The following is a 15450-nucleotide window of genomic DNA, read 5'->3' as shown; positions in this document are numbered from 1 at the left end:
TATCGTCAGCATACGAAGAGAGACTGGCAGTAATACTAAGCTTTTGAAGCGGGGCTACGAATATTATGAACAAGAGCGGCCCTAAGATCGAACCCTGGGGAACACCTGACTTGACATCATGTATGTCACTAAGGGATCGCTAGACCTTAACAATTTACTTCCTATTATGAATGAAGCTTCTTATCCAATCAAGAACCCTGCCTTGGATCCCAATGTTATGAAGTCTATTCAATAAAAGGCCATGGCAAAATCAAGATAGACAACATCAACTGACTCATGTCTCTCTAGTTCCTCAATAATATGCTTTATACGCTCAATCAGTTGAGTAACCATACTAAAATGAGCTTGCAACCCATGCTGACTAGGAGGAAGGACATCATGGAATTGAGATGTTAAGCATCATGATTAAAAGTGTTTTGTCACAAATAAGGAATCTAGCTACTTTTAGAGCCCACTTCAGATGATTTTTAATTTTCTAATTACAAATCAAACACTTAAAGACAACATCAACAAAACAGATAAATTGCGTCAGATTATAGAATAATAGCATCTTTATTGCAGTTATTGATCATGCCACCACATAACCTTACCCCAATGTTAACAACAACGTCCACCAACACAATTGATCTCAATTCATTGTCATATTTTAAGAGGGTTTTTTGTTTATCATGGTGTGATTGGACTCTTTACACATAAATTGCTAGTTTCAAAGTAATTTCGAACTCCCCAATCCATTCTTTAGATGATCATTTCTTCACAATGGTGCATGCTCCAATTAAATCAGATATTTATAAGCCACTCTCGCGAATGAAACCTCAAAAATGTATCTTGTTAACCAGAAACTAGTTGATCTATCTTTACTAGAAATGTTTAGGGTATGGTCTAAAGTATGGCTTGTAAGAGACATGCAAGTTGAACCAAGAGTGAGGTTTGCAAATTTCATGTTGATGTCCACTTTTTGTTTACACCACTGTTCATATAATTGAATTTTTAAGAGCTACATGAACTTCTGTGACTGACTTGAGCGTAAATCATGAAGGTTTATCTTCTCAGAACTCCTGCATTGAGTGTATTTATTACATTTAAAGGTGCCATCAAAATCAAAAGTATTAGGAGGGTAAGCAACAATAGCATAAACCCCTTATAAATGAAGCAATAGGAAATGAAGACAAAGGCATTATTTATTGAGCCTTGACCAGCCTAAAAAAGCTATCACGCTTAAAAAAATCCATGAAAGACTCAGGTGATCTGTTTTTAGTTATTGACAAGCCAAATTATTCGGTCGAATTTGAGAAAAATTCCTGCTAAAAGAATATTGACAGAATTTCAATTCCCTGCTGTTTGTGTTTGTTCTCCATTGTGAAACATTAAACGAGTTGCTTCCAATTTAGGTATAGTACATTGATCAATTTTGCAATTCAATATTGGAGTAAAAGTGGCAAAGCTATTCGTAAGCTTTGCCACTAATTCCTTGGGTAGTCACACTAAGTTTGATACCATTTTTGATCCAATTGGTGACCCTTTGTTATGCCGTTTCATAAGTTTCAGCCGAAATCTCTATCTTCAGCCTTTTTATCCTCCTTGTGGAGGAATAATCATAGGATTTCGATTGCCCGCAAGTCTGGAGAGTTGTTAGGCCTGATGAATTTCTTTTAAAACAAAGAAAGTTTTCAATCCGCCTTCCAAAATGCCAATTACTTTGGCAATTCGAAGGAGAGTCGTAATTCCTACCAAGCCAAGACATCACACAAGCTACACAATCGGAGGTCCAGAATAACGAAGTATTCTGTATAACTATATACGAAGTATAAATATAATCTTAATCATGAAACCAATGGCTGATGTAGGATGGTGAGTAAGTTGTCTACTTTTTATTAGTGTATTTAAAGTTGTTAAAAAGAGCTTTTATCGAAGATTTGTAAATTCAAGCGAGAAGCTCAATATCGGGACACATTTTATATATTGCAGGTGGAGATGATGAGTAACTTGACGAGACAAGAGGTGAAGATTGTTGGGCGACTTAATCGCATCGTAACAGATTTGGCCCCCTGACCCAAACGCACCCACCCGTTGTGAACGAGCCTTGTGCGGCAAAATCGGCGCAGGATGCTAAAGAAAAAAGCCTTATCCTATCAACAGTTCTTCAAGTGGAAGTCGCTCAAATCTTATCGCCTCGAACAAGTCGAAGATACCATAAGACATCACTTCTAGTAAAGATGATTAATTCGTCCTTTCTTTTAGTAAAAATAAAAATAAAAATAAAAAATCGAACATTACCCTTATTTTCACTTATTTTCATGTAGCTTGGCTGTAACACTATAGCTCAAGAGTATCAGTCGTATCCTGCGTACATCACACGTTGAAAATTTCTATGGTAGCAATACTTGTCGATCATAAGAAAAAAATGAGAAAAGTTGAAGTGTAAAATAATTCCTAGTCAAAATACTTGTAAATTGAAGGGGTGCCCTCGAATCCTGCTTAAGATGGTAATTTTTCATTGGCGGGCGTTGCCACTCGATCTAATTGGACCGTTTCCGAAAGACGAGGCAAAGACCGCCGAAACCCATTCCAGAAGCCTACTTAGCAACTGTGGTCAATGGGATTTGCTTTTAGCTAAATACTTCATTCACGGTTAGAGGTTCTTACCAGAATTGAAAAGCGGTTGAGAGTTTGATTCAAGTGGTCCATGATGGTGAAGCTCGTGAGATCGAGTGCAACTTAGAACCACGATTTCAAGTGAAACCATGTTGTTTTTAAGTAAACAACTTGTCAATGAAAGGTGGTAAATCCAATAGTATCTTCGATTTCTTTTGGTGGGGCCCTTCAGGCCCGATCTATCCGACCCCAGTTGTTGTTGTTCTAGGCATTGTTTTGACCAAGATTTTTCCAATAAAACAAGCCAAGACAACAACTCTTCACCAGGAATGCCTTAGTACATTACGAGTGTAAGACAATTGCTAAATAATAGAATGGCGTGAAACACAATAGTTTATGTCAGATTTCAGATTAGAGGCATCATAGAGGCAGTCGAGAATTGATTCATTATTTTTCTCATTCTTCAAGGAGCGCTACAAGCGTATATGTTGGGACAACCTGTATCTGTTTTGGACGGTGAAATGGACAACACGAATTGGCTGTATTCCAATCATGAATTCCAATATCCTTGGAACTGTTCCACCCCGCTCTCAATATTTCCTCAATCGGTGGTGGTAAACAAAATGTCAGTTTACTTGAAATCGACTGGAAAAGCACACACGCACCATGCGGATGTTAGCCAGACTTGATCAAGATGTTCAAAGGCAATTTGTTTTGTTGCCAAACAACTTTGGGGCGTGCTGCACACCCAATAGACATTGGAGGGCTAATATATTTGATGACAATGTTCTGGCATCCAGCCAAGGAGCGATAAATCCAAGTACAGTGAATCAATGGGATCTCGTTCGCTGTTTCTCTCTCTCTCTCTCTTCCTTTCGCCTTCCTTCCTTCCTTCTTCCGATGCTAAGCTCGGTGACTGTTCCCTCGTACCAAGTGGGTCTAAAATCGTATACAAAGCCCTTTAGCATCATCATCTCGGGACTGAGTTGGAATCCTAGATGAAATCCCATAATGACAAGTCGTTCGGCACCCGCCAAAACCTGGTTCCATTCACGTGGAACAAAGGGCACCGCTCACAACGAGTTTTGGGGTGGATGCTACTACTGTTATTGCTGATGCTGTTGGCCTTGTTCAATCAGGTGAAAGAGGTCATCAGTCGACAGCAAACAAGACAGTTGTTCCTTTTCAGCCTAGTATTGGATTCCAGCCTCGATTGAATCTCGTCATTCCTACGTTCACTTCGGAGGGCTCCAGTTGGAGTTGCATAACCAATGCCCAATGCCTCAACTTCGAGACCTTATTGGAAATTTCGCCTTGAATAGACCGGGAAATCGGGAACGTTGGGTCGGTCAGCACGAGATGATTTCTTTGTCCGTATTTGCTACCCCAATCCAATCGATTTACAGTACAAGATGGATCCAGGACAGTCAACATATCAGCAAAAAGAGGGGAAAGAAAAATGGGTTCAACTTGACCGCCACCCATTGATCGAAGGATTGAGGGAATGAGGGAGGGACGGAGGATGGAGTTGGCCTCTCCCAGCACGAGGCTATTTTGATCTGGACAATTTATGAAGAGACAACAAAGCAGTTTTGGCAATCGCTCCACAATCGGATCAGAGATCTCGCCATAAACATGGATTGGACTGGACATGAGCGCAAGGGCAAATGCTCGTGGTCGGATTGAGTCTATCGGATGAGCCTCACATGGACTTGGCGGGTATAAGCGGCGCGCTTGTTGGTCTGGATTAGGTGCGGATTGGGTAAGAACTTAAGCCTCGTCCTCCTCGTCGGTTACAAAATTCCGATCGTGTTCTGTCTCCACAGAAGTTAACAATACCTGGCGCTATTTAGTGCTATTTAGATCAGTGGGAGGAAACTGTTGATGGCAATTAGTTTCAAGTTTGAGGCTACAGGGATACACAGAGAAAGAGCGTGAGTGTGCGATATGGCGTGTGTGTGTGCTCCCGTCACACCGTTGGTCAGTTTTCATGCAGCGATTTATATAAACAAGGCCAATTTCCCCAACTTAATCCTGGCTCGCATCCTCCGGTTCTTCTCTATTCGGGAGGAGAGGCAACCCTTCTCCTTGACTTCAACCTTCAGCGCTTTTGAGCGTTGGGTCTGGATTAAGGATGGAGTAACCAGATGATTCTAGGTATGAAGAAGGATTACTCGCCTCTCCTCTGCCAACTCTCACCTACGGCATTAAGAACCATAAGCATTGATCGGAAAGTCCGGCTTAACTTTTGAGGCCACTAATTCGGTTTCATCGGGATCATCCGTGCCAAGATTTATCCTCAGAAAGTCTCCTTCGATAGTTTAGGTCGAGAGCGACAATAGACAGAAAATTTGGACATGGACATATTCTCGATCCTCTGGCACATACCCAAGACTACTTGAACAGCAAGCATGTGTTGCCCACCCAGCAGATGATCATGACAAGGATTGCGAGGATGTCCATGGCACAATGTACTGAATATGACGGGATGGAGAGTCCGTGTCTGGAAAAAGGTCCCCTTTCATCCCCCTACGACTCACTTCCGAGCCTGTTCATCCACGGGGCTCTTTGGTGTTATCCTTTGTTCAAAGTCTCCTCTCTCTCTCTCTTTCTCCATCTCCCATTCATTTACCATTGGACCCGCCGCCGTCCCTTTAGTCTGGGGGATGACTGACTAATCTTTGATTAGTTCGTCTCTATTTAATTGCGAATTTTCAAATGAGACTCGGGAACTGAGGTGGGGGAAGAGAGAGAGATGGTTTTACTGCTTAAATCCCTGCTCACGTACAATTCCAGGAGCAGAAATCCCTCCGTTCGAGGAGCCCCTCATTGTAAATATTGGCCACATTATAGCGTGTGTTCTTTATCGTGTGCTATTTCAACCGTGATCCTTTTTTTCTGTAACTACCCACCCACGGGAGTTTCCTTGTGAAGAAGGAGATAGTTTTAATCGAGATCTAAACCTCGACAGCAGACTTTACGGTCGGAATTTTTGGCCTATCCTCAATTCCGGAGTTCTAAACATTGCAGGTCTCAAAACTAATCAGTGTTAGGATATCAATCCCGGTGAAACAAGCACTAAATAATGAGACGATGAGGGCTCTGTATTCTTCTCCACATATTTTGTCCGAAGTGAATGTCGTCACCGGGAAATATTGGTGAACTTTTATGAAACCAGGCTTCCTCAGTGTGATTTTCTGCAAATCCGTTGTTTACTAAGGATCACAATTAGGCTTACCAGATGCATCCCACATGGACGATAACAAGGTCTTTTATATAAGAAAATGTTGGTCTCCTCCCAGACAATAAGTCTAATTTCCCCGGTTCAAGAAGCATTCGGTACATATTTCTTGAGAACAAATGACCACAAAAGCAAAAAAACGACCTCTCTACCTCACTACCTACATAGAGTAAAAAACCTGGAACTGAGAGGGGGTTAAAAACCACACAGTTGGTGGTGTCATTTTCAGTTCAATGTTCAAAAGTTTTCCCCCGGGATGAGATTCCTTTCCCCCACCCCCTTGGTCGTCGGCTAGCTGGCTGACGGGTGGGTTGGTTGGTTGGTTGGTGGGTTGGGGTCCTCTTGAGGAAGGGATTTAAAGGATGAATTCAGCCAAGCGCTATCAAACTCCCATTCATTTGGCCTCTTCTGTTACGGTGATAATGAAAGAAATCTTTTTCCGCTACCAATTTGCATAATTAAAGCAAACACTAAAAGTTCAAGAATTCCAATCTGTGATGAAAGAAAAAGAGAAAAGGAGTAACAGAGGAAACCCCTTAAGACGTAGAGACGTCTGATCGGCTCGGATCCACATCGAGCAAAGTCAAAAACTTTCTAGTATTGGAAGGTTGATAATCTTTGGAAGAGCTCCCTTGTCTCCACTTCCCACGATACATTAGTGAATGGATGGCTCCATCCATCGTTCCATCCAACCAACTGTGCCGATGTAAACTGTTTGATGGCCATTTTTTGCGGCTCCCAACTCATTTCCTTCAGTGTTCCTAATCAGCACTTTTTTGTTCGGCCCGTTCCATCCTTTCATTTGTTAAGGTTGTTTGTTTACCCCTTCCAGGCTCGACGCTCGACGTTTCAGACTGGAACAGGGTTTGTGTCTGGTTTGGAATTCACCGATCGGTAACCTGTGGCTAGATGGATAATGAGCAGGCAGCGACCATCATCCACCAATCTCAATACTCAGGATCTCGGTGATGGAAGGAAGTGCTGAAGAACAAAATGCCACTAAAATACGTTCGCCCTATTTTCGAAAATGATAATGAGGAGACTCTCCTAGAAGGTGGATAATCTCCAATCCCTTAGGGTAAGTTTGTTCTTCTCCCTGAATATCCAATCTAGATAAAACATACGTACACGTATATAAAAAGCCATCTTCCTCTTGTGTGATTCTCGGAACACCCATTAGACCATTGAATTGTACATTGGTCAATGCAAGAATGTCTGCTTATTATCTGGATTTGCACACACTTGAGAATCTAACTCCGGCCCTGGATCGGTGTTGGTGTTAGTGGTTGGGTCCGCCGATCGCACGGAGGGGAGGGGGGATCCTCTTTAGAGAAATCCCACATCTTTTGTTCTGAATGGAAAAGCAGAAAGATGAATTGATTTTTGATGCGCCCACAAGAAACATCCTCAGAATGGGATGGCTAAAGGTGAAGTAAAAACCTGTAACACTCACTCGATCTTCATTGTCATTGGTCTGTTCCGTGGAACTTGGGGCGAGTCCACGTGGAAATGCCCTCCAGTGACAAGAACTAATCAGAAGAAGGTCATTTACTCCTTTCTCCAGCAATGCTCTGGTTGAATGGATGGTTGGATGGTTGGAACTTCGTAGGTTGAGTTCGAAATCATCCTCTTCCATCCAGAATGGAACATGAACATTGGCTTGAGTTGGTTTACTTGCTCCTCAAATTGTTCCAAAATGAGTGGGGAGGTTTATCAATTTCCCAGCAAAAATAGAATGATGGATGATGGGTGTGCCAAAGTGTTCCTCGCCTCATCTCGAGGGGGTTCGTCTTCGTCTCCTTCTTCTTCATTGCGTTCCTTTTCACTCATGAAAGCAGAACAACAAGACCAAAGCAAACTGTTACATTGTAAATTACTCATCCAAACCCCCTTCGTAGTAAATCAGGATTCTCATTCATCTAACCACAGAATTAAACCCTGAGAGCTTGAGGTGGCAGAATTCTTTCCAAATTGATCTGGCCCAACATTCATTATTGAGCACATTTCGTGGAAATATTTTGATGGTATGTAGCATCTATCTCTTGTCTCATCAATTGAAGTAAAATTGAAACAGCATATCAACTTTCAAATTCCAAATTTTATCTATTTTGAATGCCGATTAGTGACTTCCACTTAATAAGTTCACCATTAAATTAGAATTAGCACACACGTTCGAAATTTTGATAGGATAGCGAAATACCAAAGGAATTCTTGATTTTTGATGTTTTTTGTCAGCAATTTTAGTCTACTTTTCTTGATTGATGTACTTTTTGATTGAGAGTGAGTTTTAGTGTTTTGCTTGAGTTTTCACTTGAAGTCTTCATAATATCTTAAGTGTTCGAGAGAGTTCGTTGCAATAGAGCTATCTTGTTTTGAAAGACCAAATTGATTTATAGTTGCCTAGATTAATGGCTTGCCAGAATGTGTGTAGCATAATAGACATGAGAGGAGAGGGTGAGAGTCTACATGGTAGTACTAAGAGAATGAGAGACGAGTACGTGTAGAATCGAGGATGCAACCGCAAGGAAGCAAGCACACGTTTACGATCAAGGAACAAAAAGAGGCGGGTAAAAGAGGACGAAAGAGCCCCGTTTCAGTCAGATTTGTGTGATGAATCCAGACAAGGGATTTCGATGTGCACTTTTTAGCCGGCTTGTATTGGTTATCGTAATCATTAGGAGTTTGAAAAATAGTTTGAGATTTTGGTCAAAATAGTTGTTCTTTGCTTACGAAAATCAGTCAAACTAAGTTCCGAAAACGTGCAAATTGGTTTAGAAAGGTGAGAATAGTTTTTTTTTCGTTTGGATGGGTTAGTGGGGTATTTAGGGTAAAAATTGCTTGAGGAATATTATGCAAGATCTTCTTGTTCTTTGGGCTCAGGGCAATCTCAGATCTTTGCTCTGGGTCTGGTCTGTTGTAAAAGGATTCGCTGTTCTTGGATGAAATTCGCCTCCTACTAACAGTTTGAGGATGAACACTGAAAGGCTCACTTCCCTGGACCTCTTGTCGGTCTTCAGCAGGCCCTTGGTTTTGGTTCTGACATGAAAAATTGCTCTCATATAGAGCAAATAGCAAAATTACATGTATAGTTTACATCAAGAAAATTTGAATTCTCACCTTCGGTTGTAGGACTACTCAAGGACACTAAAGCAAGGAAACGCCACTTTTTGTGATCACCAAACTTTTCCCGCCAAGTAAGGCCTAAAATTTTGCTCCTGAAATTTTTGAATGCCAATTATTGGCATAATTATTGAACAAAATATGTGACTAATATCATTTTCGTTACCATTGATGGTATGTCCGGAAACGAGGCAAGTAAATATACTTGAAATGACTTTAAACCTGTCTTTAAGTACAACAACTAAAAAGTACTAATTAGGTTTTGTTGATAAAGCAAGAATTTGCTCTAAATACAATCAGTCAATACTCTTTTGCTAAAAATATTATTTGTAGAAAATTGTTTAAAAAACATATTGACCAAATGTCAAGTAATTTGACGCGTTTGTTATGAAATTATTGTTCTCACTCTGGGAATGGCCTTCAATCCAAAAGTAGACATACTGTAGCTCTGAGCTATATATTGTTCCAATTTCAAGTTCAAGTCGAGACCAGAGGCCTTGAAAGATTCCACGAGCAGTAAAAGTTAGGATTGCCATCACAAACGAGAAGCATCTTAACTTCAATGTCTCCGACAACTATCTTGCAGCCACATCCACATTCCTAGACCATGACTGCGCTAATTTGAAGTAAAATTAGACGAAAAATCATGTTTTGATGTTGGCAAGGTTCATTTGAATAAGGGGCCATTTCGACCACTTCTTTCTTCTTTTCCAACCAAAATACCAAGCCACAGTCTTGAACTTTTCAAACGTTAACAAGCACAACAAAAAGAGCCGAAAAGTGCTGAAAGAAGAGAAGCTCTTCTTTTTCATTATTTGTGCCATAATCATTTGAATCTGAAGTGCATTTGTCCAATATTTGTAGCCACGATTAATAGAACAGAAATACTTCGTTGTGGTATTCGTGTTTGTTGCGTTAAAAATTGAGTCAGGTTGAATTTAAGTTTTTAGTCGTAAGTGACCAGATAATTTTGACCGTCAAAAATATGTACCAACTTGATTTTAATCTTTTAATGGTAGAATTCCTGATTTTTCACACTTATCCGGTATGAAGCAAATGCTTAAAAAACGGCTACATTCGTACATTAGAATACTGGTAAAGAGAAACGAGTTCAATTATGATAGTTCATATGAACAACTGCATATTTTCTTTATGCCTAAGAATGCAATTTTTGTAAGGAATTGTAGGAGTACGTTTATTTATTACGTCCTTTGTATCTTCAATATATCCTTTATGATATTTGATACAAAATTCAAAACAAACAAAACTTAAAACTTGGTCAATGGCCATGGCCATGGACCATGGGCCATGGACGGCTACCCCTGGTCGGCAATCTCCCTTTTCTGCATAACAGAGGAAGGCCGACTTCTGCTCAACTCTGGGTGCTTGAAGTTCTTAACTAGCATACATCTAACTGGCTTTAAACGTTCTATGCTACAAGTTAACAATGAGTAATATTTAAAATGACTATCTGATACGGCAATTCAATACCTAATAACGTAATTAATCCAGCTATTTTTTACAAAAATGATCAATTTTCTGGAGGTTACATATTATTTACTCTCACTGGCAGGATTACATTTAGCTGTCTTTCATTTTTTTCTGTGACAATCATGTACAATGATGAAAACTGCGTTACTATTAAACAATATAGATTTACCATTTGTACATGTTGATTAAGATCTTAAAAAAGCTAGTTTTAACTTTAAAACCGAATTGTGAGAACATTCATTCATAACCTTAGAACATGATTGTCAACCCTGTAGTCAACTACAATTACATTATTGCAGCTTTTTATCATAACATTACAAATATGACTATATTAGATGATGACAATGAAGTTAACATTTAGCAAACACAAAAGATGTGTTTTTTCTCAATTCTAAGCCTTATTGAAGGCTTCTATTTCCAGAAAAAAGGCGTTGTTAGGGCAAATAGATAGACAAACGCAATTTTATACTCACATGGGTTTATTATGATTGGCACAATTTCAAAGGAATAACTTAATTCGCACTTTGATGTCCTTTCACCGACCTTTTCCTTTGGTGTTTGTTGTGGTTCTACTCTCCAAAACACAATACAAAGAATAGTACATACAGTTGGAGCTCCAGGATTGGATCTGTCAGGCCTGAGTAGCAATTGGGACTTGGACATGGTCCTTCAACACTGATTATTGAACACAATGGTCGCAAATGCACTTTAGAACTTGGGTTACTGATCGTTCAAAGTTCTTTATAACACAATGTTCCGACCTATGAAAGCTATAATTGTTGTTTTATCTAGTAGCGTGGATTGTCAAGTTGGCAAGCAACCTGTATGGCTTCAAAAGTCAAACTTGACACCAAGTCTGGTGGAGAATTAGGATAGTGGGAGCCATCGCCTCAACCACCCTGGCAAGACCGTCCTGATGGGCTTGGTCATCAATTTGTAAGCTGAGCAGCCCAAATAAACCGAACAAAGTTCATCATTTCTGAATGTCACTTTGGCCCCCAATTGATCTGTCTTGGGAGGCGGTCATACTTGAAATCCGGGGCAAATGACCCTCCACCGGCGGCAGAAACCAGTCAGGTCTTTCTTGGGGGAACACGACCTTTGAAATCTCCCAACACTATCACTTTTTTACGCGAAATCCCCCGCTTAGATTGACTGTATTCCGCACGCCATTAGTTCAAGGAGTTTGTTGATCGAGCACGGTGTTCAAAAAGCCCTACCAAGTTTTGATGGAAATTCCCAAAAACATCTTAGCATTTTTTTACCTCAAGAAATCATAGGGAACAATTTTGATTTTATTGCTTTATGGAATTCTAGCCCAAATAAAAAAATTACATGCCTAAAAACATGTAAAAAGCTAAAATTTTCAAAAACCTACTCAATCTGAATTAGGAGCACAGTTAGTTAGCTCTAGAAAATGATTTATGATATCATCTATTTCACCGTTACTTGGTTACATCGGATTTAGTGGTCCAAATTTCAGTGATTTTAGCCCCAAAATGCCCCGGTTATATGTTACTTCAATTTCCCAAAAAATAATATCGATTTTCATTATCACGAAAACAAAACATTATTTTTCTTTTTCTTGCATAATTTCAAATGAACTTAAAATCTTATAAAACCATATCTAAAACCCTCAAAAGAGAAGGTTTTTTTAATCAAAAATTTGAATCGTCCAAACGACAATTTGATGGGCGGTCACTGAAAATTTCATAAACATCAATGAATTCTTAAAGAAGCTATTTTTGATCAGTTTAAACAAAGTCTTCAAGAAACGACAAAATCTATAACATTCTTTGTTGAAGGTATTGTCTTCAGAATTCAAGTGAATGCGTGACTAAGTGTACACATGATGATTGTAAAACATATTTTCAAAAATTGCAGTTATAGTGTGTTTTAAGTGACATTATATACTAATTAACTTTAACTTTATTGCGACTCTTGGTCATGTTAGATTGTAAAATGTATAAAACTGTATGTATAAATATCATATACAAAAATCGATTAAGAAAAGAATAAAATGGTCAAGACTGATAAAATAGTTGACTAGAGTGTGGTATCACAGTGAGTTTGACTAGTATTGGTTCAGTGCACATATATAGCATTTTTTTCTCTTGTGAGACTATGAGATAATTACTATGAGACTACTACATACAATTTAGTTGTACTTGATTTCACCAACACCTGTCATTTGGATTATTACTATTTTGCGTGAGAAAACAATCGAAAACTTGCGAACTTCCGTGCAGCAAAGGGAAGAGACGGAAGAGACCAAGCTTTTAGTGCTGGGATCAAATAATTTTTCAAAACTAAGGTTGGGGACTGGGTAGGCCTTTCAATAGACATTTAATGAGCCAAGAATTTAAGGTTTGGGCTGAGCTATGAGGAAGGTGGCTCATTTCGAGCTGAGTTGATCGGGTCAATATTTCGAGTCAAGTCGGAGCTACGCCAAATCGGCGCTAGCCCATCTCCGACCTGGATTCTAACCGAGTTATCCAATGTCTGGGTTGGGCTAAAGTGCTGGATTACAAAGTGGCACTATCAGATGGGAGCGCCACCTGGATTATCTGCCAAAACTAAAGCGGTGACCCAAAAAGCAGGAGCAACTGTACATTGAACCAGAGCAAGAGGAGCCATGAAAAAGACTTTTTGTGTGTTATAGAGAACAAGCCAATGGAGTCAATCCCTGTTTGAAGACATTACTTTCAAACAGAGCATGATTCTGATGTTTTCAAGCCATTGAATGACAATACTGACAACATTATGCTGAAGTTTTGCATTGATTGGAAGACATTTTTTGTGAAAGCTCAGATCATTGTTGAAAATAACTACTGAACCAATCAAATGCTTTATTCTGAAGCAACAAATTTGTTACGTGAAGTATAATATTACGACAATTACATGCTATAACGAATACTAGGTTGTGTGTAGCAATTTCCACAATGATTGAAGGATGAAGCTCAAGGGGCTTTTTTTTAACTGAAATCTATTTCTCGCTCAAAATCAGAAAATTCTTTTACTGCTGACCAATCAAGTTAGTTTAGTTATAAAAGATATTGAAGCTTTCGGTTGGGAAAACACATACAAACAGTTAGACATAGTGCCAAAAATGAAAAGCTAAAGATCCTTCTTTCGATGTGCCATCTCAGATTGCTTTTGGAAAGGTAGTTTTAAATAACCTCAAACTTGTCTATTAAACCATTTCAAAAACCCTTAATGGCTACATTTAACAAAACAGAAAACATAGCCAATCAATAATCTTCTGTTTCAAAACAAGGGCTTGACAATGGAACAAAGTTCCACGGAAACAAATGGAGCAATTGCTTTAATTTTTTTCTCCTTGTGGTCCAAAACTGTAAAAGAGCTTTTTGAATTGAAATATAATGTCAAAACTTATTGAAGTTCTATTTTCAAATCTATTTTCAAATTTGGCACTTCTTGCGAGACATATTTTTCTCTGCGTGGTAGTATTTATTTCAGAAGCGAAATAGTTTGTGTTTTAATCGTCTGATCTTCGACCGAGCTTTCCACTCCACTGCTGACGTACTCCATGGATAAGCCAATAAGCCTAATGTCGAATCTAGTTCCTAATACTCATGTTACGTAGCACCACGAAATTGTCTTAGCCCAACCCAGGTGTTTAAAAAGTACAATCAAAGACAGAACATAGAGTTCCTTAGAGGTGATGGTACCATTTAACGGAAAAAGTAGTTTCACATCGGACTTGCATTTATAGATGCCCAGTTAACCTTTCGTGTACATTCATGCCAATGATGTGTATGTACTACTGACATATTTGAGACTTTTTGTTACCTTCCCTTGAGCGCTTCAATAATTGGAGGTCGGCAGCTTCGAAAAATTCATAATTTTCCAAATGTGACTAATTTTGTTTTTGCCCAATTCTTTAGTGAAGTCATGATAGGTAAAACATTCCCTTTTGTATTAATCTTAGCCACTAATTTTTGTTTGATAAATTATCATTCAATGAAAGAAGCGGCAATCTCTTGTAAAATCTAGCTTAGGGGCAATTTGGAGTTTTTTTTGCATTCGGGCCATCATCAAGTTTACAGTACATAAGGGATTTGCCGACATTAGCTTGAGATTTATGTGCTGGTCTGAAGGTTTTTCCTTCTAGCCCAGAGTATGATGCAAAAAGGATACTAACTGTGATTGATTCTGAAACAGCTACAAAAATGTCGTGTTGTAGTAACATTTTTGGACAAAATTATTGACCGGAACATGTGAAACTTTGACTTCGAAAATGACGATTTTCGATCAGTTTGAATTTCCCGCTCTTTTACTTTGACAGGGATTGCTCCGATTGCTCCTTCGGCTTTGCTTTCCCGCACTTTCAACCAATGACAGACCTTGTTGACATTTTTCTACCATTTTGTGACGTAAGGGCGCTGAATTCCAATTGGAATTTGATATGCTTTCATAACTCGTTTAATTACAGAGTTCGCATAAAGTTTTTGAAAAAAATAGGCCCATATAAAATGTGTTATAATCTTGCTTGTATCTAAACCAATGCGCCGCTTTCATAATAAAAAATATTTGTTTTTTTACAACATCTATCCAACCATAACACTTTTCACTTTGGAACATTGATACATTGATAGTGTACTCTAGAGATGTGATGGGCTGGAATCCAGCTCGAAACTAGATAACATTTTGCCGTCTGGGCTGGCCCAAAGCTCAGCCCAGACCGAACTACTGAGACGTTTTTGGCCCAAACCACCTCGAGTTGAGTTTAGGCTCTAACTCAGCCAAGCTCGAAATCGTCGAGCTATGATCCAACCCACCTCGAACTCGACGAAGTCATGTCTCAGCCCTGACCGAACTCGACGGAGCTCAACTGTGGCCCACCTCAGTTTGACAACTTTTATCTTTGAAAGACAAGCTGAGGAAATATTATGCATGACAATGAATGGTCTTTTGCAATCAACAATTGGCTGTTACTCAGCTCTTTGTTGAACGAGTTGTGAAGGGATTGTATATTTCTC

This window comes from Tigriopus californicus, chromosome 9 (assembly GCF_007210705.1).
Source record: "Tigriopus californicus strain San Diego chromosome 9, Tcal_SD_v2.1, whole genome shotgun sequence".
In the NCBI taxonomy this organism is placed as follows: domain Eukaryota; kingdom Metazoa; phylum Arthropoda; class Copepoda; order Harpacticoida; family Harpacticidae; genus Tigriopus; species Tigriopus californicus.
This window is presented reverse-complemented; position numbering follows the sequence as displayed.